General features: G+C 36.6%; 1 long non-coding RNA gene and 1 pseudogene across 1 annotated transcript; one reads left to right on the top strand and one right to left on the bottom strand.

The window, feature by feature from the left end:
• Nucleotides 1–9,956: 9,956 nt before the first annotated feature.
• On the bottom strand, nt 9,957–19,565 carry LOC112199274 (annotated as a pseudogene).
• Nucleotides 19,566–22,861: 3,296 nt separating this feature from the next.
• LOC112196272 lies at nt 22,862–23,283 on the top strand. The gene is made up of 3 exons (XR_002935092.2): nt 22,862–22,907; nt 22,992–23,114; nt 23,202–23,283. It is a non-coding gene; the product is annotated as an uncharacterized LOC112196272 (long non-coding RNA).
• The last annotated feature ends 3,883 nt before the right edge of the window (nt 23,284–27,166 follow it).

Raw genomic sequence — 27,166 nt, 5'->3', positions numbered from 1 at the left:
CGACTTGTGATTTGGATATATCGATCGTGAAAGTATTCCGGAGACTTTGGGAGGTCTCGAATGTGGTTTTGCCTTGATTGGCTCCACTTTGGGGATTTTAGTTCAAAATAGGGGTTTCAGACTTAAATCAAATGTGAATCGTTACTAAGTTGAACCGTATGTGATTAGGTACTTGACGAAGTATTTTGGACGGTTATTTGGTGGATTAGCTGCTTTGTTCTATATTGAAGACGCAGCAGGAGTTTTGAGGTGAGTAATCTCACAAGGTTCATTTACGAACAGAGTTACCATTATTGTTTTGGCGTTATTTATTTAACTGCAAACTATAGTTCGTATTAGTAGGCATTCCTGAGCGAATGACTACGTATATATATATATATATATATTTATGTGAAATATATATATTCTTGTGGATGATGTGTGATGAATAATATGTATGATGGTGTTCATATTATTGTTGAATGTGACTTTTCAAGAAACAATATTGTGGCAAAAGATGTTTTCCATTGTTTGAAAAGTATTGAGCTTGATGTTACATTTTGAGTCAAGCGTGACTCATTTTAGATGTATTGGTCTTTGTACCAAGGGTCACAGATGGTGAGCAGGGATTGGGAAAGCCGAAACTAGATGTTTGTAACGTTTTAGGTCGGGTGCGACTTACTTAACGTTTGACTTTAAGACCAGATAGGGTCTAAAAAGATTATACGTCACAGATGGTGACCTTGATGTTTGATTTTATTACCAAACGGGGTCTGAAGATCACATGTCACGGATGGTGACAGGTCGTAGATGGTGACAGGTCGAAGATGGTGACCTTAATGTTGATTTTAAGACCAGACGGGGTCTGAAAACCACATGTCACAGATGGTGACAGGTCGCAGATGGTGACCAAGGTAGGTATATGGTAATCACGTTCGTGGTCGGACGAGTGATTACGATTTCAGTAGAGCTACAGTTTGTCTGCCATTATAGCTTATGGGGTAACGGTCGAGGTTGCTAGAGACTCATAAGTATATAGTTTAAGGGAGAGTTCAGAGTGCATTCTTCCTTTTTTGTCATAGCGGTGATGGTTAAGTTAGCAAATAGAATATTGTCACAGCGGTGATTTATGTTGCCCTTTTGATAGAAAGGTTATGGAGTCACTACTACAAAAATTGAATCAGACGACGGCTAAAAACCGTCGTCTGATATGGAGGCTAACCGTCGTATATCAAGGCGCCGTCTGATGAAAGTCGATTGTAGGGAACCGTCGTGTGAAGGGCTCGGCAGCATGTCGGCAGTCTATCGACAGCATGCCGGCAGCCTGTTGACAGAATTAGCGGTTGTGTACTATTCTTCAGACAACGGGCTATTTTAGAAACTGTTGTGTGATTGCGATTCAGACGTCGCTTTATTTTATGACCATTGTGTGACTTCTATTCAGACGACAGTTTTTATTTTGTAGCCGTCATGACTATTGTATACATTCGACAGTTCTTTTGACAAAAAGTGTGGTGTGAAGACTAACAATTAAATGTATCTGTGCTTTAAGATGACACATTGAGCTTTTACAATTGTGCTATAACATGTTGGACAAGATATATAACAATCAAATTAATTCAAATCCCACCATATGTAAAATGAATTCAGTAAATTGATATCAAATGGGGAGTATTTCCCAAATATTCATACACAAATTTAAGAGGGTCATTTGTACATTTGTCTTCTTTCTCTATTTCTGTCAACTTTTGCTATTTTCTACATCATACAATGGCCGAGTACCCTTGCAGCTCCATGTCTACAAGTCGAGCTACTGTCTGTAATCCTTGGGACTAGTAAGAATGGGCAGCCCTTCTTTGAGTTCCAACTGATATCCCAATAACCATTCCAACAACAATTGAATAGATGCATAAGTTTTCAATTGATGTTAAAAGCTGCAACCATCAAACAAACATTACTTTTTGTTAACATTTAGCATCAGTGAAAATGGTCATTAATACAATGTATAGAAATTGTTCCCATCTATTAACCCATAAGATTAGCTCATCTATGATTAATACATGCAAGGTGGAGATAATGTGAAATAAACCTGCTGGAAATAGCTAACATGTATCGTTTTCTCCACAAGATCAGCTGACTTTCTAGAGAAAGTATGGATACCAGTTGCAATAACAACTCCTTAAAGTTCTCCTTGTTTGCATGTTGATCCTACAAGTGATAGAGTAGACTACAAGTGATAGAGAGAATATCAATCTCAGAAATGGTATACTTTAGATATATAATATCAAGGTATCATCAATATTGATATATGATCGATAATCCTTGATTGTTGACTTGAGTCATGAACATTGATATATAGATTTGGTTCTATAGGCATCACCAAATGAACGTTGATATATAGATTTGGTTCTATAGGCATCACCAATTTCAGCTTCACAAGATACTTTCATGAGACATTTCCAAGAATATGACAGTCACAGGTTTTACTAATAATCTTCTTCTCTTGGATTATGTAAACAAACAGTTGAACCAAGTCATCTTTTAAGCTAAACTTAATGATACCTGAGGGCAACTTACTGCTAATCAAAGATCTTCTCCCAGATTGACTCAATATTTTCTAATAAGCATGTATAGCCTTGGCACATGCTAACATATGAAAATATACGTCTACTTTTAGCATCTGCCTTCTCGACAAGGTATTAGCCAGTTTGGTTAGATCTTTTCCTTACTTTAATCCCAAGCCCAAGGTATCAATACTCCATCTAAGCCTCCAACTCTTGCTGCACTTAAGAAAACCTACAAATAGAACAACAATCAAGTATCTTAGTTAGAACTAGCAATAGTTGCCCGCGCTTTGCTGCGGGAGTTAGGATTGTTAGTGAATTGTTTAGAAAAGTAAGTGATTGTATACATAAGAAGTTATGTGTGGAATTAAAGAAACTGAAACTGAAAATACAATTGACATGAAACTGAAAATGAAAGAGTAGAAAAGAAAGTGTGAATACAGCTTAGAAAAATGTTTTGGAAATTGAAGTAAAGATCCAATTTGAATATTAATCATTAAGCTGCCAAACAACACAACCAAGATATTATCATTTATCAATCACATTGTTAGGTAACCATTTGTAGACTTTGAACGAAAGTACACTATATCTCTAAACATTTACAAACTATCGCATGAGATTATTTTGTTTAATGAAAGTTAATGACATGTTTCTTTCCAAACCCATAAGTTTGTTTGAAATTTCTAATACTGTGTTTCTAGCGCTCACCTATGCACACTACATATTGAAACTGACCAAACAGAAAGAAACTGAACTGCATTGTAAAAGTGTTACACAATACTATCAGCACCTAAATAAAAACCAGACAGCGAAAACTCTTTATCTTCTAATTTTTTCAATCAATCATCATAATTGCAAAGTGCATGATAAACAAAATACTGAAAAGATCAAAATTTGTATCACTCAAAAGGCAAAGTCCAGAATATGATCATAAACCTCAAAATTAAAACCGAAATCTTACATGATTCCTCAAACTATAGAAGAAAAGATTATATAATTCACTCAGTTCTTAAGAGCTTAAAGCAGGAAAAAGCTTTTGAAAGAACTCTGTATGCAACAAACTAATGCCTTCTTATAAAGTAGTTGCTTCTTGTAGAATACTGAAATCTGGAGAAAAAAAAATATTGAAAATCAAATAAGGTTACAGGTAGCATATATATAAACCATTACTTAATTGCAAAGAACTGATATCATTTTCATGACTCAATTGCTAATCAAGTATCATTGTTCTAAAGTGTATAAGCCATTATGAATCAGAAAATTCAAATTAAAGAAATGACATAGACGAAAGAATGAACCAACTACAAAGTTAGAAATCAAAAGCAAGAAATTGAAAAGAAACATAGAACAAATTCAAATTCCATTAGTCAAGGCGATAGACTTGAACAAAGAAATAAACGCAAAATCTGTTTTCAGTATACTTAGGTTATGCAGATCATCTAATTAGAAATTTTTGGCTTTTTGTCAATACCTACCACTTTTCAAATTTCTTAGACAAATCCATGATTATTTTAACACTAATGTTGTATCTCTTTCTCTCAATATCTTCTTCCAAGTCTTTACTAATGCAAGAAAAAGCAAATAGCAATCACTACTACTACTGCTGCATGTTATGAATGTTGACAGGTTCTTGCTAAATTGAATAGACACTGAACCCAAAATAGACACCAAAATAAAGTTTATACTCAGCTTAAATCATAATAAACTACAACAAAGATATAGACATAACACGTATCAACAACCAAATTCAATACCATGTTCCTAATGAAATCACAAAAGGCAAATGAATTGAAGTTATTTAAACTGACCAAAGTCAATTTACAAAATATTACTCAAAATTATCAAAACATGTTGCCTTTTGAACAAAATCTAAAACCATACCCCCTCAGATTCTTCATGTAAAACAAATATCATGAGAGAACATAAATAAAATGCTCAGAAAACTGAACAAAAGTATCTAAATGAAGCTAAATTTACCTGCAGCAAGCAGTGAATGATTTTACAAACTTAGTCACCACAATACACTCCAAAACCTAGAACTCTTTCTTCTTGACTCAAAGCTCAATCAACTGAACTTTGACTCTAACTTAGAAGAATCTGCTTTTTGTCTGCTATTAGTTCCAATTTTCAATGGTTAGCATAGTATAAAACTATTAATAGGTCGATGCTAGGCCACCAACTAAAAACATGAACAACACTAAAAGAAACTAAGAACAACTTTCACATAATCATATGTGATCAAACAAAACCCAAAAAAAAAAAGGAACCACCCAATGAAATTAACCAAATCCCACATATTAGACCAACTTTCATAAGCATGACCAAAACATAAAAAGGCATAACAGGACCTATCATAAAAAGGTATAACAGGACCCATCTATACTGATTGTAGTTCAGATATCAAGAATCCATAAAACATAAATAAAATAACAACAACGAAGAACAGCTGATCATTATGAAAACCAAATAAAAACAACTTCCTACATTCTATATTTAAAACCTGCAGTACAAAAGTGTATACCCTAAATAACACAAAAACTTTCAAACCAAAACAATGCAATCTACTGTGAACCAAGCAATGTCGACATTTCCGCAGCAATTATATGAATATATGATAGAGAAAACACATAACAAATTCGTTTTCCATTTTTTCTCTCACTTTTCATATTAACTATGAAATTACAAAATGGCACCAAAACTTCTATTGGGACAATGAAAGATAACACCAAAATGCAGGCAGACATTTTAAGTGTTTCTTTTTATCAAATTTCAATACATAATATGATAAGGAAAAGCATATGATAATTAATAATATTGATTTATGGCCTTCAGGAACTGCTAATACACAGTGCAGCGTAGGATGTCAGTAACTCCTTCCACTACTACAAAAATTGATTTGTAACTTATCTTTCAAAAATTGCACGGTAAAAATAAATTAAGGTGTATGATCATGGTTCAATAAAGAAAGAGACCATTGAAGATGGAGTGATGGAGGCAGACACTTTAGCTCAGTCTTTCATAATGAATCCCCACACAAAAACATATCCAACTCAACTCATCCACTTGTCCCAACGACCCTCACGCAACTCTTTGATTCCAACCCCATCAAAATTTATGCATATGCAGCTTTTTCATTCCTAGCTTAGCTAAAACCGATTAATCAGACTCTTTGATTCAAATCAATCCAAACACGTGTAAATCCTTTACTTTACCTCTACATAACAGTAAAAACTAGCTCTTAGGAGTTGGAGAAGAATAAAATTCTATGTTTGTTTGCCCAAACTGCTAGCCCAGTGGCCAGTATTATAATAGCTCATACGGTGTCTTACCAGTTAAGAACAACAACTCAGATGATGAAATCAAATATTCAAATCTGCTTCTCATTATAATCACCGCATGTATATACATATAAACAAAATTCTAAGCAACCCAGAAGATAATTAAACCGAATCAAAATGGAGGAACAGAATCAAACATATTCACAGATTATTAAAAAGCCGAAAGCTTAGCCCATGATAATTACACCAAAAAGATCAAAAATTGAGAGGACCCAAGTGAAAATAAGACGTAATAATCAAAACCCAGTTATAGAATCGAAGAGAATCAACCAAAAGAAACGATTTCGATACCTGAGGCTGGATGCGATGGGAACCGGTCCGAGAGGCAAAATTGGTTCAATCTCAGTTCACCGGCTCAATCCCATTCGCAGAGGGATGAGATTGGTTAGAGAGAAGAATGAGGGTTTGGGAGAGTGAGATTTTGGCTAGAGAGTGAGGATTTTTGTTTTGGTTTGGGTCTGTCAAGATAGGGAGAAGAATGAGGGTTTGGGAGAGTGAGCTTTTGGTTAGAGAGTGAGGATTTTCGTTTTGGTTTGGGTCTGTCGAAATAGAGAGAAGAATGAGGGTTTGGGAGAGTAAGGTTTCGGGTAGGGAGTGAGGATTCTGGTTTTTTCTGGGTCTGTTGACAGTGAGGCGACCAAGAAGGGAAGGTTTTGTTTTTGGCCGAGTCTGTCGAGAGTGAGACGAGTTTAGGGAGGCCCTAGCTTTCGGGAGATTGTTTTGCTATTTTCTTGTTTTTGTTATGTTTTTTGCTCCAAGTGTAGGGTTTCAGCTAGATTTGTGAGGCCCTATCAATTTGGAAATAGACTCACACAACAGAATTGTGTAAGAATGTGGTCTGAATCTTATTTGGGGGTTGTCTCTTATTATTTGGACTTCCCCCCTTGGAGAGTTTGAGAAAAATTGTGGTGGGAAATCTCCCTCCTTCAGCCAAACATATTGATCAGACCATAGTTTTGTTATTTTTGGTCATCTGATTAATACATGTTGGGGGGGATTTTAGAGTTTCAGATGGGGTTTGCCACCACTTACATGGTGGGAAACTTGCCGCTCAATTTTTTAACCGTCACACAACGGTTTTTCCTTTAAACGTCTTCTGAACTAATTCATAAGTCCATATCAGACGACAAATTTTGTAAAAACGACGTCTGAAAAAATAAAAATCAATCAGATGACAGAAAAGTATGATGCGTCGTGTGAGAGGCGTCGTCTGATTCAATTTTTGTAGTAGTGAGTGTTAGAAGGAATCATGGTTGCATGGTTTCCTTAAGCTGATGTGTGTGAGTTGTTGATTGATGTTCATGAATTACTCATACGAACTTTCATACGCTTGCCGGGTTTTGTTGTGTGGAAAACCCGGTGCACCATTTTATGGTGTAGGGGTTAATCTTGCAGGTCAGGGTAATCGTGGCTAAAGCTGAGGTAGCTTGTTGGCAGCTGAACGGGTAGGAAGCAAATTTTGTTGGCTTTGCCATTGTTATGACTTCCGCTATGTAGTAAGCTCTGAGGAGCATTTACGTTTTATTTTGTGATGACAATTTAATTCGTAAATTATGTAATATATGACCCTGTGGAGCGGGTCAATAATTGAAATTGTGGGTTCAGGGCATCAATATGTACTTGCTGTAAAGAGAAGATGTCTCCATGTATTTGGTATTGATGGCTGAACGATCGCGCATGTATAATTATGAGATTATATACCGATTTTTATTTGTGTTAAAAATCAGGGGCATGACAGGACGTCCCTATGAGAGAACGTAGCGCCACCCTACATGGAGGTAGGCATGGCGCCAATGCCAAAGAAAGTGGCACTCTGGCGTTATAGGCCTTGGCCCTAGCTAGGATGCGTGGGAGGCCCGTGGGTTCGAATGATACCTTGGCACAACCCAATCCTTTAATCATCGACACTCAAAATCAGTCTCATGAGAATATTCTAGATTATGATTATCGTTGGGGGACGCCTCAACATCAGAACCTATTCCTGAAAATATAGATCTCTATGAAAATTACACTAGTGTACATGAGACGTGGGATAGAAACTCCATCATAATTGATGATGGAGTTGTGCATTTCATTGCGCATGAGTTTGTTTGAGTCCGATGACATCGAACCACACTCCGTTGATGAATGAATGCCAACGTAGAGAAATTTGGCCTAAATGAAAAGATGCGATCCAGGTTAAGTTGGATTCTCTAACGAATAGGAAGGTTTTTGAGCCAGTGATGCCAACACCTCCTAACATAAAACATATTGACTAATGGGTCTTCGTTAGAAAGCGTGTTGAGAAAAAGATATACTAATCTCGCCTTATGGAGCAAGGCTTCTCACAAAACGCCCTGAAATCGACTACAATGAGACATATTCTCTCGTAATGGATGTTATTGCTCTCCACTACCTTGTCAGTTTGGTAGTTTCCGAATAACTGAATATGCAGCTTACAAATGTGATCACTACGTATCTCTATGGGGATCTAGATACTGAATATACATGAAAGTTCATGGTGAACTTCATTTACCTAAGTCAAGTGGCTCTAGACCATGGAGCGCGTTTACAATAAGATTGAAACGCTTACTAAAGTGACTAATTGATTGGGAAGGAATATGCCCGCGCGTTTCCATAACAAGTTTTAGATTCTATCGCGGTTCATGTTGGACATGATCTTCATTGGAAGCCCTTAAAGATTAAGGGAAACCGCTGAACACTTGAAATTTGAGTTTGAGATGAAGGATTTTGGGAGAACACGATTATGTCTCAGTTTGGAACTTGAGCATCGTGTTGATAGATGCTTAGGCATTTTGACAGGTCAAACCTTCAAGCACCCCCATGATCGTTCGTAGTCTTGATCCTGAAAATGATCCTCTTCGTCGAAAGGATGATGACGAAGATGTGCTAGAAGCAGAAGTACATTATTTAAGTACAACAGGCGCATTATTGTACTTAGCTCAATGCACAAGACCGGACATCTCATTCGTAGTGGACTTGTTAGCTAAGGAATAGCTCTGTGCCAACGCGACGCCATTAGATTGGTGTAAAAGATATCTTTCGGTACTTGAGATGTACGAATGATATGGGCTTGTTCTATCCCTACAGAGAGACGATGGATTCGAACCCATCACATACTAGGAACGCCAACACTGGCCTGCGTCCTCTATCCCCATCTCAAAACGACATAAGTGTTTTGGAAAGTTTTGCTGATGTTGGGTATCTCTCTAACCCACATAAAGGTCATTCCCAAACTGGTTAAGTGTTCACCATGGGTAAAGACCATGATATCTTGGAGGTATACAGAATAGACCCTAGTCGCTATATCTTCGAACAATGCAAAGATTATTGCTCTTCACGAAGTGGTTCGTGAATGTATATGGATTGGATCCACAATTACGCATGTTCGAACAATTGTGGTTTGAAGTGTACCACAGATGAGCCTACAAGCATTTAGGATAATGTTGCTTGTTTTGAACAAATGAAGCAAGGCTACATCGAAAGCGACAACACCAAGCATAATCAGCAACAACAAACTCTCCTTAAGATTAAAGTGAACTAGGTTCAATTTGAGGACAGTGCGGCAGACTTGCTCACTAAGTCATTGCCTAAATTCCACTTTCGAGAAACATATTGGTTGCACGTTTGCGGAACTTATCCGAACTCCCATGACCGTTGTCATCAGGGGGTCTACATGTATGGTCTCGAAATGTGAAGGGTGTGTTGTGCTCTTTTCCCTCTTCGACCGAGATTATTTTTGTCTCATTGGGTTTTTGTTACTCAGCAAGGTTTTTAATGAAACAACGAGAGGAGCACCACGTTTAGGCGACACAAGGGGAGTGTTCAAGTAAATCCAGAATATGTGTTTGGCTCAAACTCTAGATTACTTGACCTAGTGATAATAAGGTTAGAATTAGGGATAATATCGGAGAATCTTGGAGATATCCAATCAATTGTAATATTACGTTTCCTTGTAGAACTCTTATATCTTGTAATCATCTATATAAAGAGGCTCCTATTATCAATGAAATGACGACTCAATTCTCTCACAATTTCAGTTTTCCTTACACATAAGCATCTTTGTCAGTTTTTGCGGATTGTTTTTTTTCATGGAATATGTAAGTTTATTTAAAATGAACTTGTTATCAAAAATTAAATTAAATTTTTGTTGAAAAAAATAGAGTTATGAACCTGTTTAGTCCAATTTGTGAAACAGGTGATGCAACCCAGAAGAGTTGATTGTACAGCGGAGCCGACCACTATTCCAATCCAAAGGCCTTTCCCCCTTAAGTGCACAGGAAACCCGAGTACCATAGCCACAGGAAGTCCAACCAAATAAAATGCCCCAAGATTGACATACGCCCCCAAATGCTGCCATCCACTTCCTCTAGCTACCCCTTCACAGATATGTATTCTTATGGTGAGATAATATGTGCAAAATTAGAAAGCATTCTCTTACGTTTATAGGCATGTACCTGAGAGTACTGCTTGTAAACTGTCCATAAAAACTGAGAGGCAAATCAGAGGTGTCATAACTGCAACATAGTCCGCTACCTGCGTCTCACTGCTGAAAGCACTCCCCAAAACATAGCGACAGCAAAAGAGGGTTGTGCTTACAATAATCGCCTCAGTGACTGAGAGAAACACTGCAGCCTGAACAGCTACTCGAGCTGCTTGTGGATTACCAGCTCCTAATTCATTTGATACCCGAGTACTGTAAGATAATTGATGTTTTAGTTTTAATTGATTTGAGTATATTTTGCAGACACCAAACTTGGTGGCCTAATAATAAGGCATTACTAACATAACAACAATGCACTAAAAAAAATTTTTTTAAATGAATTTGTTTAGAACATACCTTGCAGCAGCTCCAAATCCATATGATAAAGTGAAGTGCAAAGTAGAGATTGTAAGGCTATCCAATCACAAAGTACAAAAGTGAGTTTCAGTATATCAATATCTTACAAATTTATTTCTTCTGGTATTGAAATTGAATTATACCATATGGAAAGAACTGAAGTCTCTAGTTTAGGATTTGGTAGAAGGCCTGACAGCAAAATAAGTAGCTCGCACGACCACCATTTCAGACTACAATTTAATCAACAACAAAAAATTAAGATGTGTATATATAGTGGGATGAGTGGGAAATGATATGAACATGTAAAACAGAAAAAATATGAAAACTCACCAACCCATTACAGCAGACGGGATAGCCAAGCGAAAGAACTCTCCAACATGAAGAATAGAATCTTTTGAAATTGTAATACGGGTTTTCTCGAAGACTGAGGAATACATTGCATAGGAACCCAGCATTACCACATATAACCAAGTGGATAAACTGAAGGCTATTGCTGAACCTTTACTTCCAAATCCCAGCTTATACACAAGAGCCCTTGAGGCAGATATATGGAAGATAAGAATGGCAAAAGAGGATAGGAGCATTGGGAAAATGAGACTCTAGCTGAGACTGGAAATAGCGAGTTAACGGTTTAATAATTGAAGCACCAAATAGTGCAGGAATAAGCCACATTGAATATTTGCGTGCCTGAAGGGGTATCAATGGATCCTGGCCTACTAAAGGTAAAAATTTATCCATGAATATCCATAGGAGACATACTGGAGGACAAACCAAGAGAAGTGATATCATAGCAGTACAAGTATAAGTTCCAAGTTTTTGGTATTGCTCTGCTCCAAATGCTTGCCCACATAAGGTTTCCAATCCACCTGCCAATCCAGACTGCTCTCCACAAATGAATACAAATTAAGAAACTCGCTCATTAAAACTTATCTAACTACCAATGAAGGTGTCAATCTTAGTTAAGAGTTAAGACCAATTAAAAAGAGACGTATCTATTTGCACCGGGTTTTCTTACTCAACAGATTCATCAGATCCCATTGTACCAATTTAACTTGTTTACCAAAATTTCAAAACAGCATACACATGAAAAGGAGAACCAACGAAAAAAAAACAGAAACGGTGCAAATATAGTGGTCAAGTTCCTAGCATCCCAACCCATTTATTAAATGAGTTCATTGCTATCGATGACATGTTGTGTGTGTGTGTATTAGACATATAACATATATGACCAAGTTGACAAGTGCAGCCAAAATTTGACCCTTGATTCAAGGTAATGAGTTGAACATATTCATCACAAAAGAAATGTGTAGTTGGTGGAAGAAAAGAAACTAGCTTCTGGTAATGCAACACGCGCGCACACATAAGAAAAAGCAGGACTTACAAGAAGGCTGAAACCAGTGACATTGGTGAGAGAAATGGCAATTGCTACACTGGATAGCGAGAGCTGATCAAGATGTCCGACCATAATCATCGATACTGGTTGCAGAAGATACTGCAGTACCGTCACTGCAACCATTGGTGCAGCTTGTAAGATCAAATATGGACATAACACATATCATCATAAAGTAATTGATGATTAGCTTAATATCAATCCTAGTTTAACATGGATACAAACAGTAAATCAATACTTGTAACTTAATGAAGCAGTGTATCTATTCATTAAGGTAAGTAATCCTATTCATAGTCTGCAAGAAAGATTACAATGAAGTGTTATATTAAGAATCTTACTAGGAAACCTAAACCGATATGGATAGCTTTAATGGGAAGCTTCTTGAGGGTTAAGTCTCCTATATATACAGATGAATTGGTCCCTGATTACTACCGACGTTTTGCATATTGTTCTGTCCATTGAGAAGCAAGTTGGTAAGTAACAGAAGGCTATATTCAGTGTTCGTGTTTGCAGCTGCATAAGATGGAATCCATGCCAGTGATTGCTGAAGGTAAGCCTTAATCCCTTTTATGATTGTGTGCATATGTTGTGAGCATGTAATTATGGTTTTACAATTGGTATCAGAGCATAGGCTCACATATATCAAAATCGTTTTAGGGTTTTGCAAAACAAATTGAAAAAAAAAAAAAAGGGTTTTTGCTTTACGGGTCAAGTAACTGACCAAGTCACTGACCATGTAACTGGTCATGTAACTTATCAAAGTAAGTTACTTAAGTCGATTGCTGCATCTGGTTAATTATCAAATTCACGCTTCCGCTGTGATTTTTAGCAGCAAATTGGGGAAAAAGCAAAAACAGGTTTTTCTATGGAAATTGATTTCGATTCATAGCATGATAATTGAATTTTGATTGTGCTCAAGAACACTAGTTGCATTCCCGGCGTGCGTTAGGTTAGAGTAGATGGTGACCGGATGAAATTTACAATTTCTTGATTGTTCTGTGGTTTCTTGGAATCGAAACAATTTTGATTGTCCTTGAATATGCATGTTGAATTGATTGATGATATGGTATTGTATCTGTGATTGTGTAAAAATTGCATGAAGAACAAAAATCTCCCAGAATTTTTTACACATTATTAAAATTGACAGATATGAGAGCTTAATTTTCTTACAAGGATGAATCTGGGTAGAATATAAAGTTAAAAGCTCATGGGTTTTGTGGTTTTCTGTTGGCATAAGTGATTATGATGCACAAAGCATTCTTCATTGATGTTGGCAGAAAACAATGATCAGGTAACTGACCAACTAGTCAGGTCACTGACCATGTAACTGGTCGGGTCACTAACCAAGTAACTGGTCAGGTCACTGACCATGTAACTGGTCAGGTCACTGACCATGTAACTGGCCAGGTCACTGACCATGTAACTGGCCAGGTCACTGACCATGTAACTGGCCAGGTCACTGACCATGTAACTGGCCAGGTCACTGACCATGTAACTGGCCAGGTAACTGACCAAGTAACTGGTCAGGTAACTAATCAAGTAACTGATCGAATAACAAAACTGAAATTGTGTTTTGTGTTTTAAAACTATGCTTCAGTTTTATCTTCCAAAGAAGTGGTCAAGTATGGTTTTAGAATACAAAACAGCAATATGCGTGCTTGATGAAAATAAATACGGATACTTAGAAATTTTTCTTCTGTACGTCTAAAGATGTGGATAAATTTCTTTGGATAACTTGTTTTCATTGAACATGGTATATTGATAAAGAACTCCAGGATGTTATGCTTCTGCTCAAAAGTGTTGCTTAACATTATTTTTGGTTATGGACTGATATGAATGCAAGTATGGATTGTTTAGGTTTTCTGTATGTTCTTGTTTTGGTTGCTTAAAGCTAAATAAAACACAGAAAACTTAAAGTTATTTTCTTTACAAATTGAGAACTCACGCGAATTTTTGTTTTGCTCCTTAGGTAACTCTTACATGAACTTGAACAGTGTCTTGATGCTAACTGGAACCAACTATAGAGCTTGGCTAGATTCTGTAGAGAACTATATGGGAATGCATGAGAACATAGACTATTGCTTCACTGAGGACAAACCTGAAGAGTTAACTGAAAAGAGCACTAAGAAGGAAACTGATCTTTACAAGAAGTGGCATAGATCCAATAGAATGGCTAAGAACCTCATTCGTACCTCTATGTCCAAGACTGTCAGAGGAAGTATAGAAGAACCTGAGCTAGCATCAGATTTTTTGGAACTCATAGGTGTTAAGTTTAAAGAAAGTGAAAAGGCAGAAGCTGCTAGGCTAACCAAGGAGTTTCATGATTTGAAGTACATGGGTTCAGGGGGAGTTAGAGAGCATATTATGAAGATGATCAATATAAATGGCAGACTCAGGGAGCTCTTGATGGGGGTTAGGGATGAGCAGGTAGTGCATTATGCACTACATTCCTTGCCTAACAGTTTTAGTCATCTTAGGACCAGTTACAACTCTCAAAAGGGAAACTGGACTCTAGATGAACTTATATCCATCTGTGTGGATGAAGAATCTAGGATCAAGGAAGAAAAGGAACCTGCTACAACCATTAACCTCATTGAGAAGCCTGAAAGGAAAAAGCCCCAAAATAAGCTCAAGCCTATCAAAGCCATAACTAAGAGTTCAACAGCTGCAGTGGCCAAGGAAAATAGGCCATTTAGGTTCAAGTGCTACTTTTGCAAAAGAGTAGGACACATGAAAAAGGACTGCACTGGCTATAAAAATTGGTTAGCCAAAAAGGGTAAGATTTTTTCTAATACAGTTTTTTCTTTAGAAATTAATCTTATAAATGTTGAACCACAGTCTTGGTGGATAGATTCAGGCTCACCTATTCATATTACTAATTCTTTGCAGGTATTCATAAGAAGGAGAATCCCAAAAAGTGATGAAGTGAACCTGTGTGTAGGCAATGGCATGAGAGTGGCAGTCAAGGCTATTGGAACCTTAAAGCTCGATTTAGGATTAGGAAAATTGTTAGTTTTGGACAATGTTTTTTATGTACCTTCCATGAGAAGGAATTTGGTTTCAGTTTCTCTTTTAGTAAAATCTGGTTGTAGACTTGTTATGGATAGTAATGGAATTCTTATTTCTAAAAATTCTGTTCAAATTGGTTCTAGTGTTATTATGAATGATTATTTACAGTTAAATTGTTCAATGGCTCAACAAGAAATTTTACTTGTTGAAAATAACACAAACAGTACTAGCACTTTAACAGGTGTTAAAAGAACCAAAATAAATGAAAAGTCTGCATTTTTATGGCATAGAAGACTTGGCCATGTTTCAAAAGAGAGACTGAAAATTTTGGTGAAAAACAACATCCTAAATGAACTTGATTTTTCTGATCTAACAGACTGTGTTGAATGCTTTAAGGGAAAAATAACTAATACTAGAAAGAAAACTGCATATAGAAGCCAAAATTTATTAGAACTCATACACACCGATATATGTGGACCATTTAGGCATCAAACTATCTGTGGGAATGTGTATTTTATCACATTCATTGATGACTTTTCTAGATACAGTTATATTTATCTACTTTCAGAAAAGGCACAAGCATTGAAAGCCTTTCAAATCTTTAAGTCTGAGGTAGAAAATCAACTAGAAAAGAAAATCAAAACAGTGAGGTCAGATAGAGGGGGAGAGTTCTATGGAAAGTACACTGAATCCGGCCAACAAAAGGGTCCATTTGCCTTGTTTTTGCAAGACAATGGAATTAAAGCTCAATACACAACACCCTATAATCCACAACAGAATGGTGTTGCAGAGAGAAAGAATAGGACTCTTTTGAACATGGTTAGATGCATGATGTGTACAACTGATTTGCCTAAATTTCTGTGGGGTGAGGCTTTAAAAACTGCAAATTATATTTGCAACAGGACACCTAGCAAAGCCATAGAAAATACTGCTTTTGAGCTTTGGTGTGGCAGGAAACCTAGTCTTCATCACTGTCATGTTTGGGGATGTCATGCAGAAGCTAGGATTTATAATCCAAGCTTGAATAAACTTGATCCTAAAACTGTTAGTTGCTATTTTATAGGTTATCCAGATAAATCTAAAGGCTATAAATTATATTCTGCTCATCATTCACCTAGAATTTTTGAAACACATCAAGTAAAGTTTCTAAGTGAAAAAGTTCACAATACAAACCTTGAGGATTTAACCTCAGATTTTGAGGAAATTGTGTCAGATGAGAATATAAGTGTAGCATTGCCTTTAGAACAAGATGTAACTGTTCATGTCACTGACCAAGTAACTGTCCCTGGTCGAGTAACTGGCCAAGTAACTGACCATGTCACTGACCAAGTCACTGATCATGTCACTGACCAAGTCACTGATCATGTCACTGACCAAGTCACTGACCATGTAACTAACCAAGTAACTGTGCCTGGTCAAGTCACTGCCCATGTCACTGACCAAGTAACTGTGCCTGGTCAAGTCACTGCCCATGTCACTGACCATGTAACTGACCATGTAACTGTACCTGGTCAAGTAACTGGTCACGTAACTGAACCTCAAAATCCTCCAGTGGCTCAGCCTAGAAGATCACAGAGAGCAAGAAAACCAACTTATGGGGGGGAAGAGAGTGACTACATTGTTTATCTGCAAGAAGCAGAAATTGAAATGGATTGTGCAGAGGACAATGATCCAACTACATTTAATCAGGCCATTGAAAGTAGTGAATCTCATCAATGGCAGCTAGCAATGGAAGCAGAAATTAATTCCATGAGTCAAAATGCAGTTTGGGAATTAGTTGAACCTGACCCCAACCAAAAGCCTATAGGTTGTAAATGGGTTTTCAAAACCAAAAGAGATGCAAATGGCAATGTAGAGAGACATAAAGCAAGGTTAGTTGCCAAGGGTTTTACACAGAAGGAGGGCATTGACTTTACTGAGACTTTTTCTCCAGTTTCTACAAAAGACTCGTTTAGGATAATCATGGCTTTAGTGGCTCATTTTGATATGGAGCTGCACCAAATGGATGTTAAAACAGCTTTCTTGAATGGTGAACTAGATGAAGTGATTTATATGAGGCAGCCAGAAGGGTTTGTACAAGCTGGAAGTGAAAACTTAGTGTGTAAGTTAAGAAAATCAATTTATGGCCTAAAACAAGCTTCTAGACAGTGGTACAAGAAGTTTGATTCTGTGATTTCTACTTTTGGATTTACAGAAAATCTTGTTGATGAGTGTGTTTATTTGAAGACTGTTGGGAACAATTTTATTTTTCTGGTACTCTATGTGGATGATATACTTTTGGCTAGCAGTAACATTAAATTGCTTAATGATACCAAGAGTTTTCTGTCAAGGAATTTTGACATGAAAGACTTAGGAGAAGCATCCTATGTACTAGGTATTGAGATTAAAAGAGATAGGGCACAGAGACTACTTGGTTTGTCTCAACAGAATTATGTTACCAAAATTTTAAAGAGATTTGGTATGGAGAAGTGTGCAGCTGGAGAAGTTCCCATGTCCAAAGGAGATAAGTTAACCAAGAAGCAAAGTCCCAATAGTGATGTTGAGAAAGAAAATATGGAGTCAAAGCCTTATGCCAGACTTGTAGGAAGTCTCATGTATGCACAAGTCTGCACTAGGCCGGATTTGTCTTTTGCAGTAGGGATTTTGTCAAGATTTCAATCTAATCCAGGCCATGAACATTGGGTAGCTGGGAAGAAAGTGTTGAGATACCTGCAGAGAACTAAAAGCCACATGCTAGTTTATAGGCAAGTGGAGGATCTGAAACTCATTGGATTCTCAGACTCGGATTTTGCAGGGAATTATCCAGACTCAAAGAAGTCGACTTGTGGATATGTGTTCATGCTTGCAGGAGGTGCTATTGCTTGGAAAACCATGAAGCAAACTCTTGTTTCAACTTCTACTATGCAAGCTGAATTTATTGCAGTATATGAAACTGTGTGTGAAGGACTTTGGATTAGGAATTTTCTCATGCAGACCAAAGTATTGAGTCACATTGTGGCTGGCACACTTGTGATTTATTGTGACAATGAGGCTGCAGTTTTCTTTAGCAAGAACAGTAAAAGATCAAATAATTCTAAACATATTGATCTAAAGTATTACAGTGTTACAGAAAGAGTAAAGCATGGTGAAATAGCTGTTTTGAGTATTGACACAAATTCACAGCTAGCAGATCCTTTCACCAAGGCATTGTCAGTAACAGCATTCCAGAAGCATACAGCCAGCATTGGAGTATTAACTAATCTAGATGCTTAGGTTCAGTAGAGAGTTAATCCAGTTGGAGCATTTAAAATTCTAAGGTTTTCTGAGTTCTTGTATTTTAGTTGTGATCTTTTATTTTTTGTTTATCACAACTTATTTGTAATGGCAGTTTGTTATTATTAATAAATTTTGAGGTATTTTCATATTTTGGTTATTACTGCAGTTTTTGTTGAATGTTCTGAAAATTATCGATTTTGTGTTTAAAGTTATACTTGCTATCAGATGGCTTAAATCATGTGAAGCATGATGTTAAGGTTCAAGCAATATCTTTAAGCCATCAGTGTTTAGTAAATTTGCTTGAGTTTTTGGTTTTAGAAACATAAAGTAGGACCTAATATATGTTTACTTGTTGATACACATTAACATATATTGTATCACTTCTGGTTTGACATATGTGGATTGCAGGAGCTTGTATTTCTGGTTTTGAAACTCAGCATTTTTGTTAAAATGTATACAGTTTCTTGCTCTGCATAAGTAACTGTGATCTGACCATGTTGGAATGGATTTTCGTTTTAAGTTTGTTATCTGGCGCGCACTTCAGTAAGTTAAGTAGGTTTTGATGTTCTCTGGTGCAAATCAAAAAGAATGATATGTGTGAGTCCAAGGGGGAGATTGTAAGATCAAATATGGACATAACACATATCATCATAAAGTAATTGATGATTAGCTTAATATCAATCCTAGTTTAACATGGATACAAACAGTAAATCAATACTTGTAACTTAATGAAGCAGTGTATCTATTCATTAAGGTAAGTAATCCTATTCTTAGTCTGCAAGAAAGATTACAATGAAGTGTTACATTAAGAATCTAACTAGGAAACCTAAACCGATATGGATAGCTTTAATGGGAAGCTTCTTGAGGGTTAAGTCTCCTATATATACAGATGAATTGGTCCCTGATTACTACCGACGTTTTGCATATTGTTCTGTCCATTGAGAAGCAAGTTGGTAAGTAACAGAAGGCTATATTCAGTGTTCGTGTTTGCAGCTGCATAAGATGGAATCCATGCCAGTGATTGCTGAAGGTAAGCCTTAATCCCTTTTATGATTGTGTGCATATGTTGTGAGCATGTAATTATGGTTTTACACAGCTATAATACCCTTCTTCTTCAACTCTCTCGCAAATGTAATCGTCCATTTCTTATCTTCATCAACCATCTGTCCCTTTTCTAGTTTCTGCTGCATTCTGTGAACTCCCCCTCTTGCTAGCCGGCTAAGTAATCTTACCAATATGAGTTTAAATAAGAAGAATGGTTATGAAGGTATGGCCAGTCGGCCCGGTTATGCATATTCTGCTAAATAAACTGAAGTTGGGTTTACTGTTCCTACTGTTCATAAGCCATCTGTTTTGTTCATAAGCCGTTGGTGTATTGAGTGGAGCCGAGCTGAGGTGGTGATCGGATTTACAATTCTCTCCTTGCTTTCTTTCTATTCTTCAAATCTATTGCCGACATAAGATAAGGTAGATGTCAACTGAGAGAGACTCCACAGCGACAAATTCATATCAGATGCGCAAGAGAGGAAATTGAAAACAAACAGAGAGAAAGACTCAACAAGTGAAACACAGAGACACATCCGTTCGATAATGTCGCCGAATCTAGACACCCACTTTCAGCCAACATCAACAACTGACACCGACTCTTCCACCTAAAGGTAGAATACCATGTGATAATCCTGTTGACGTCGCCAAATCATGACAAAATGAAGGAACTCAGATTCTGTATCCGGACAAACAGCTCCAGCATTCCATATTCTGTATCCGGACAAACAATAAACAATACTATTACTATAGAGGGATTGAATTTGGCATATTACGTTTTTGCCCTCAATAGCTATATATATATAAAAGACCTCCTCTTCAGTACTATTCCAATTCAAGAAGCCTCCACTTTCAGCCAACATCAACCGTTTTCATCAAAATTGACATCATGCTTGGTGAGCTTTCGTTTTTGGTCTTTATCATCTATTCTTTTCCTTTAATCTCGGTGACTGGATTCACTGCTATGTTGAATCGTGTATACAGCTCCGACACTTGGATTTGGGTGCTGATCTCGGACAATAGAGCTATAGCAAGACCAGGTCAAATAGACGAATACCTATTATAAAAACTGTTTTAGCTTTGTTGTTTTGTTGATCTTCTTCTCTTCTATTCGAGTCTTACTCTATTATCTGCTTAGATGACGTTAATTTTGACCTTTTGCACTCTTTGATGAGTCGTTTTTCTTACAAGAGACTGGAATCGTAAAGAGGATACACTGTAGTATACAGTTCCGACACTTGGATTTGGGTTTCTATGTTTTACGTGTGTTTTTTCTGTGTTTTATGGTAAGAGGTATCTAGATTGTTCATCCATTGTGATGTAATAGTTTACGTTTCATAATCAAGTTGTTTGGGTTCTGTTTACTGAGATTCTATTGTTTGTGTAAATAACTGTTTGTTTTTCTTTTCTATGATAGATGTTTTCCAAAAATAGTGGTATGCTCTTCCGGAATGGGTAGATTCTTCAATTTAAAATCATCAAATGCACCTTCTCTGGGAATACAAGTACAAACAATTTAGGATATAGTAATGTTAAGGGAATTTTGTTTCAAACTTGGGGAAAGGTTTAGTATTATCAACGCAGTAATTGGGATGTAAGCTATCATATTGAATTTGGAGATTAAAGGTTTGTAGTGATCAACATGACTATTAAGGTTCTATCGTTTCAGATTAAAGGTTTTTAATGCTTTAAACATTTTGCGATTTTTTTTTTTTAACACTTAATTAAATCATATGGTCTCTTTCATTCTGAATACTCTCTATCCCTTTGTCATCTAATTGAACTACTTTGGTGCAAACAGAGGGTACCTTTTCAGTGATTGACAAAACACAGAAAAAAAGAACTTCCTTTCTTTGGTTGTCAATAAGGTAATTAAATCTGTCTTTTCCTAGAATTTAAATTCTCCCTCCTCAATTCATTTGAATTCCTTTTGTTGGGATATCAACATTACTGTTATATTCAAACTGCTAGATTCACCTACTCTTATTTAGTTTTTCTTCCAGTACTGATTAGTTGACTCCTATACAGTACTAATTAGTTGTTCCGTCTTTGCCCTCTACCTTTGTTGTATTTTATTCTAAAGTTTGAAGCCTAACAGTTTGGTTTTAAAGATTAAAAATTACTAATAAAAACTAATAAAAACCATATTAACAGTTTCAAGTCTAACAGTTTGGTTTTAGTTTTAGTAGTTTTCACACTTTAATAATATTGTATACCTTCAATATGAACTTTCAGACTCCCATGTTATGTTTTTCCCATCTTTGTAAAAAAGGCCTACTTACAGATCAACTAAAGGATTCATTTTCGAACATGAACTACTTAAAAAAGTACCTTAGATTTCATTAGAATAAAATTCGTAACAACATACTGTGCACTAATTTTATTCAATTCGTTATCACTTTTCAATTATGTCGCTAACCTTTGCTTTTCATCAAATCTGCATTCCTGTCAACACCATTGTTTAGTTGTGCTGCTGTGTAAATTAACCAACTAACCTTATCATGGTATTCCCATTTATCCACTGTTGCAGGTGAACTATGGGAAATCAGAACAAAATGGTAAATTCTTTTCGACCCCATATATCCCCTTTTGATTACACAACTAAATTCTTTTGAATATTCTCAACAATGTTGCCAACAGATTTATAATATTTTCCTTCTTTATCACAACTTTGCTATGATTGACAGTGTCTTAACTTACTCCAAGTAAGATGTCTAAATTTTAAATACAATTTAATGCGTATTCCTTCTCATTTCCAGCTTGAAGAAAACGTTCAACCTACATTGGTTTGTGAGATAAAGGGTTATCAAGCTGTCTTCAAAGTGAGGGTTCGTGTATCCAGAATATGGAGGCCAAAGAGATTTAAAAGTGAGATATATGATGGCCTTCACTACATCTTAATTGACGAGGAGGCATGCTCTTTACAAATTATTTATGATTATTCTAAATCATTTCAAAACTCATATATAACTTTCTTCTTTCCTAAACATGCGCAGGGAGATGCAATTCACGCTGTAATTGAAGAATCTGATTATCTCTACGTCTGCAAAAAAATGCAAGGACAGATATATGAGATTACCGACTTCTATACGCGAAAACAACGGCTGGTGTCGAAATATAAAATAGTTGATCATAAGGCAGAACTCTGTTTTGATGAATCAACAAAATTTAAAGTTGTTAAGGATACCTTCCCTCCGATACCAGAGCATTCGTTTCATGTTCTTGAATTCAATTAGTTGGGAGCACAAGTGAACACGCAAGAAGTACTTATAGGTATCTTTATTAACTCTGAATAAACCAGTTCTGCATTCATACATTAAATTAAAAATTAAATCATATTAACAATGCTTTGTTTTTTTCCCTCCTTTTTTTTTTTCCAATGCAAGATGTTTATGGCTGCATAAAATCGATTCTACCAGAGCATCAAGTTAATATGAAGGACGTACAAAACTGGAGTCAAAATGCGAAGTCTTCATAGAAAACTTGAGGTACCTTATTTCCAAATTATTTTATGCATTACATATATTGGAGTCTGTCAAAAAATTAAAAAATGAGTTTTTCAAAAAATACAGGAGAGGATTTAAGAATCACCTTTTGGGGTCATGCTGCTAGACAGGTTGATATAGAAAGTGTGAAGAGAAAATCTCCACCAGTGCTCGCTGTATTCACAAGTTTAATAATAGGCAAATATCTGGGTAAGCCTCAATTACAAAAAAAAAAAACATGATTCATCATTAAAATTAACACAATTATGTGTACCTAGCTACTTTTACAATTTACAGAGCGAGTCACAGCAACAGCAACAAATCATACTTGCATGATCATCGATCCACACAATTCAGCGGCAAGTGAATACAGAGCTGAGTAAGTTGTTTTATTATAATATTGCTGTATTCTTCACTTCAAATTATTGATCTATACTTTTATTATCTTTTGTAATAGTTACTAATGATTTTGAAAAATATTAACACAACAACCTAAAAAAATTGCAGATTTTCGAGACCTGGCGATGAAGTCAAGATACTTCCTGTACCATTCAAACGACCAACAGCAGAAGAATTGAAGAACCAAACGACAAGTCTTTGATCTGAATAGACTGGACCCAGATTCATACGTGGTATGAAAAAAACAACCTTGCTTTACATTTTCATGTGATTGCATACATCTATTTCACTGAAAAAAATTTATTTCTAAATCTGCATTTTACATCACAGAATCATTCAGTGTATTGCACTGCTTCCATTCTCCGGTTCCCAACATATGATGGCTGGTGGTATAAAGGCTGTCCGAGCTGTTCTAAAGTGCTCAAAGTAAAAGAAGACAGTGGGGAATTTTTTTGTCCTAAACACCATGCACAAATGCCTCTACCATGGTAAACCTACCACTGTATTCGTTAATATTAATTCTATAGCTAATGAAAATATTACAACTTTAGGCGAAATTAACTTCACTGCAAATTAACCCTTTTTTGTTTTTTTTTTTAAATACAGTTACAAAGTTTATGTGACAATTCATGATGATCATTATCAAGCAACAGTGATTCTGATGGGGAAGCAAGGACAATAGTTGTTCGGCATCAGTTGTCAGGATTTGGTCAATAAAAGACTATATCCAACAGAGCAGACGTTACCAGAAGAGATTAAGAAAATGGTTGGCCAAACCTATCTATTTCAAATCCAAATCAATCAATATGGTGAACTGGTGGTTGAAAATGTTTTCCCAAGTCAACAATCATCTGCGTCAATGGTAGAACAAAACCCAAGCACTGCAACACCAGAGCGCCTTTCATCTGAAAAAAAAGAGAGGCATTGAAACAAGTGGAAAAACATTGTTCATCACAGAGACAGAGAAAAAAGCCAAGAGGTAAATATCAATCAGAAATTGAGGTACTTTCTTATTGTTCCTTAGAAATTGAGGTACTTTCTTATTGTTCCTTATAAACAACTTTGTGACAAATTTTATAAATCTGTCGTAATTTATAGTTTAACTTATCTCGCTACTGTTGTAATTATATTTTTTTTCATTTGAAGTGACAAACAAATCAAAGGAGAAACAGTGTCTCCATCGTCAGCATCATCATCAACAAGCAAGGAACTATCTCAGCAAGGGAAAGCCAACTGAATCCAAATCACTCTTTTGTATAGCTATGGTTCATTTTCTACCATCATACCTGCGTTGACTACGTTTTGTGTACAAGCACAGTCAGCGAAACAACTGAAGAACGCTGTACAGTTGGGACTGCTAGGATTTTGCTTTTTGAACAAAGTGTTTTGACAACCAACTCCAGTTGTTCCAACAGGATGTTAACTCATGTTTAATTTTCTTTTTGTAAGGTTGTAACTAAGACAATCAACCTGACTATGCAGCTGGCCCTTTTTTGTAGAGCTGCAATTAACACAGCTAGCAATACTGTGCAGCTAGCATTTTTGAACTGTGTCAAATAGAATGCGGTGCAGCTGAAATGTAAATGTAATGTAATAATCTTCTCTCCCTATATAATGTAATGTAATGTAATAAGTGGACTGTGATTCCAGCTGAGATATAATATAATGTAATAGCTGGACTGTAATTGTGTAGAATTTCAAATCGGATATTGTATTAATGTGTATCACTATATAAATGCAAACCATATACTCCTAAACTGTGCTAAACTAATCAGCAGCTTTGGATTTGGGTGACAAAAATGAAAAAGAGGAATTCCCGCAGCAAAGCGCGGGTACATTTTACTAGTATATATTACTCTCAAGTTATGGCTCTCCATTAATATATGAAGCCACTGCATGTGATCTTACTTTTGTCCCTAGTGATACTTTGATAGTGTCATTGTAGGCCTCTGTAAATCATAAATCTAGTGACATTTATTTTGTTTGTTTTTGTGTATGACAAAAAGCCGGTCAAATAATATATTTTACGTATGCAAGAAATACTCTTGAATTGAAAGTTTTACTTTCTAGGCGTCTTAATTTTCTTAACATCGATGCATCTATATATTTCAAATAGTAAGTCAAAATAGTAGCATCGTATAAGATTAATATAGCTACTGTTGTTGATTGTAAGCTTTACCCAAGGTGTTATCGATTATTGATATGTGTGCCAAGGCAAAACCAAGAATTCAGGCTTAAAACTTCGCTTTAGAGATTTCTCATCAATTTCATTATAAAGTTGTTTCTTTTATCACCTTCCTCCCATTAAATGCAGTAACGGAAAGAAAAAATCACATAATAATAATCGTAATTATAAACTAAAAATATACTATAGGCCTAGGCAAAAACAACCCCAACCCAAATCACCAAGTTCAAGAGGCCAACCCCAAGAAAAGAGACCCAATTCAAGGCCCAGCAAGATCAGCTTGACCCAAGCCCAGACTTCATCTCCATCACCCACTAGCTGCAAGTACAGTTTCGGTGCAGGTCCGTCGAACCACACCGCCACATTCATTCCGCTGCGACCCACGCCACCAAGCCCCATGCCGTAACATACCACGCCGCCACAAACTAGCGTCGCCAAGATGCAATGCCCTTCGATTAATACCCAACACCGTCGCCCAATACCTCCACAACCCAGGTCGTCGTAGGTCATGGAAGCCACTCGACAAAGCGAACCATCCCTGTACAAAAAAGACCGCCACCCCCAAAGACTTCGTTCGGTACCTGCCGCGGAACCTTCTTGCTAATACCTCAAGCCAAACGCCTCTCCCAAGAACTCCCTCAGCAATAGCCCATTATTGGCAAGGCGAACCAATGCTGACCTCGAGCGTCATCGGACGAGAAGAATTTCTCAAACCCTAGACCCAAAGCAGTCCCAGTTTTTTGAAGCTATATAAATTAATAGCTTTGGGACCAAGGAAATCTGATTAATTTAGTGAATATAAAATAACCGATAAATTAATAACTCACTAATTTATTCTTTATTTTCTTAAATATTGGAGTATTTTGTTCAATGTGCTATGTTGACTGACGAGCAAATAATTGACAGCGTCATGTGAAATGATCAAGATGATGATAGTTCTACTATAGAGCCCGTTTCGCGAAAGGAAGCTCTCAAAGTAGTGATGACATTGAATGAATTTTTGTTGCATCATGAAAAACCACACCAGAACTTTTACCATGTTAAGAAATGGAAATTCTACAATATGCTAATGCATATTAGTGCAACTCACATACGTTGCCCAATACAACAAGCATTCTACGTGCGCATGCTCCTATCTTTGTATTGCAAGTTAAAGAGTCCCTTCTTTCTTACAGAGTTCAGGAACTTGTAGGGGCTAAGAGCCGCCCGGACGTCACTTATGCTTGATGACATCATGTTTATAACTCCCCAACCAAGAAAATCATCTTACTTGGGGACTTCGGGGACTTGTAGATACCTCTACTAGCAAGCTTGTTTTATATGTCACCTAGCATAAGTAACACCTTCTTAGGGGGCTCTACAAGTCATGGTGGGGCCCAACAACGACATGCATTCCGTAACCCAACATTCAACATACCCCGTGATAGTCAGAAGCAGCCATAACCTCGCTGGGAAGCAACCTTCACAGCCTTAGCAAGTGTCTTCACAATATGGTTTTCTAGACTAGAATGGGGACTTCTTGTCCCATATTGAAGAAAATGTAAAGGAATGAACCTCCCTTCCCTATAAACGGAGACTCCTTCCCACTTACTCAGCATCCCATTACAACATCTTGTAATCAACTTGGGTCTTGCATAGTAAAGCTTTAAGTGGATATAATATCCCCCAAAGTGGGAGA

The sequence above is a fragment of the Rosa chinensis genome, chromosome 4 (genome assembly GCF_002994745.2).
Source record: "Rosa chinensis cultivar Old Blush chromosome 4, RchiOBHm-V2, whole genome shotgun sequence".
Taxonomy (NCBI): domain Eukaryota; kingdom Viridiplantae; phylum Streptophyta; class Magnoliopsida; order Rosales; family Rosaceae; genus Rosa; species Rosa chinensis.
The sequence above is the reverse complement of the archived record's forward strand: the minus strand, read 5'-3'. Positions and strand labels throughout refer to the sequence as shown.